Source organism: Stegastes partitus, unplaced genomic scaffold, assembly GCF_000690725.1.
Source record: "Stegastes partitus isolate 25-593 unplaced genomic scaffold, Stegastes_partitus-1.0.2 Scaffold1879, whole genome shotgun sequence".
Taxonomy (NCBI): Eukaryota; Metazoa; Chordata; class Actinopteri; family Pomacentridae; genus Stegastes; species Stegastes partitus.
In genome coordinates this window covers 56,355-57,894 of record NW_007579610.1, presented here as the reverse complement: position 1 = coordinate 57,894, position 1,540 = coordinate 56,355, and the positions used below count along the sequence as shown (strand labels likewise).

Sequence of the window (1,540 nt, the reverse complement as noted above, 5' to 3'; positions counted from 1 at the left end):
TTGTGGTTTTATGTCAAACTAATATATAAATAAAATCACTAAATCAGCTTCTTTATGCACCAACAGAGCCACAGAAGCTCAGCAGTTCACCACCACGCTGCTAACAGCAGAAAACTTTAGCTTTAAGGGGTAAAAGTTGAGGTTTAGGCGGGCCTGGTACCTGTAGCGGGTCCCGGATGGCTGTGAGTCCGGAACAGTCCAGGAATCAAAGGTTAGCTCGTCCGGCTGGATCCGGGACTCCAGTCCGCAGGCTGAGCCCTTTCCTGGGCTGTGATAAACCTCCTGAGACGGAACAACCTCCGGCAGCCTCCAGCCTCCGGCTCACACCGTTTAAATTCCTCCGGTCGAGCCCGACGCGTCTCTCCGAGCGGCTCTAGCTAACGTTAGAATCCCGGCGGAGTGACTCCGGACGAGGCTCGGCCCCGGACACAAACGTGGGAAAGGCGCCGCTCAGCGACGGTATTGTCTGGATATACGGACCGAGGAGGAACGCCCACAGTGGGAGTTTCCTCCAGCCGACCCCCCGCTCCGCCGACACCATGGATTCATTCAGTCCACGTTCCGAGCGGCGCGGTCCCCACAGATCCGGCCGGCGCGCGGGGACCTCCTCCCGGGGCGAGTCACCGCGGGAGGCCCGGCGGAGGCACACGGGTGTTTACGGAAGGACCAGGTGTGACCCGGACAGGAAGGACCGGCCATCACACGTTAGCATCCAGATGTATGGTTGATTTGAATTTAAATGTAGGTCCATACATGGCCGGGTTTACCTCCAGAGGGGTCCCGGGGCAGATCCTGGTTGTTGGGCCCCTGTGGTGGGGGCAGACCGGGGTATCATACCAGGGTGCATTGTGGGAACCCAGGTGTGACATGAGACACAAAGGTCACCTTAATGACAGTCATTAAATGTTGGCATTAAGATGTAGTTTTTATTTTAATTTAAGTTCAGGTGAGGATCCAATCAGGTCCACACATGGCCGGCTTTACCCCCTCGGGGGCCCCGGGACAAACACCTGTTGGGCCCCTGATGGCCCCCAAGAGTGTTCCTGTTGCCCCACAGCATACAGAACCGGAGCAGCCCCAGAGGGTTGTCATCACTTAATTTAATTCTTTAAGCAGTAATTCTGTGGTAGGAACATTTTCTGTGACACGACCTCATCTGTGTGTCATCGTCTTCTTAAAAACATCAATAAATAAAAATAAAATCTTCTGTATATGATGTTTTGTTTTCTTGCAGTATTTGCACTGAGTGTTCCCAAAGTATTCTTGCACTGACTGAACATTTATTTTTGGAGCTGTTGTAACGTGAACTTTCCCCACTGTGGGATCAATAAAGTTTATCTTTATCTTTATTAAACTGAATGTTGTTGGACTCTGGACGGATGCTCAGACACAACAAGAAATAATAAATAAACAATAAGAAATAAAATCTAAACATGGACTTTAGAAAAGAACAACTGGCATATTTTTAGATTTCTTTTCCATTTTCTGTGGATACATTTGCAATTACATGATTATTTAACTCAGTGTTCTAGTTGGTAAC

General features: G+C 49.7%; 1 protein-coding gene across 1 annotated transcript in view; it reads right to left on the bottom strand.

The window, feature by feature from the left end:
* Positions 1-348, bottom strand: part of LOC103372997 (fibroblast growth factor receptor 1-A-like) — a 28,088-nt gene extending 27,740 nt beyond the window's left edge. Inside the window, exon 1 of the mRNA XM_008302784.1 lies at positions 161-348. The gene's annotated coding sequence lies outside the window, so the exon portion shown is untranslated. The remainder of the gene's footprint in view (positions 1-160) is intronic.
* Between the last annotated feature and the right edge of the window lie 1,192 nt (positions 349-1,540).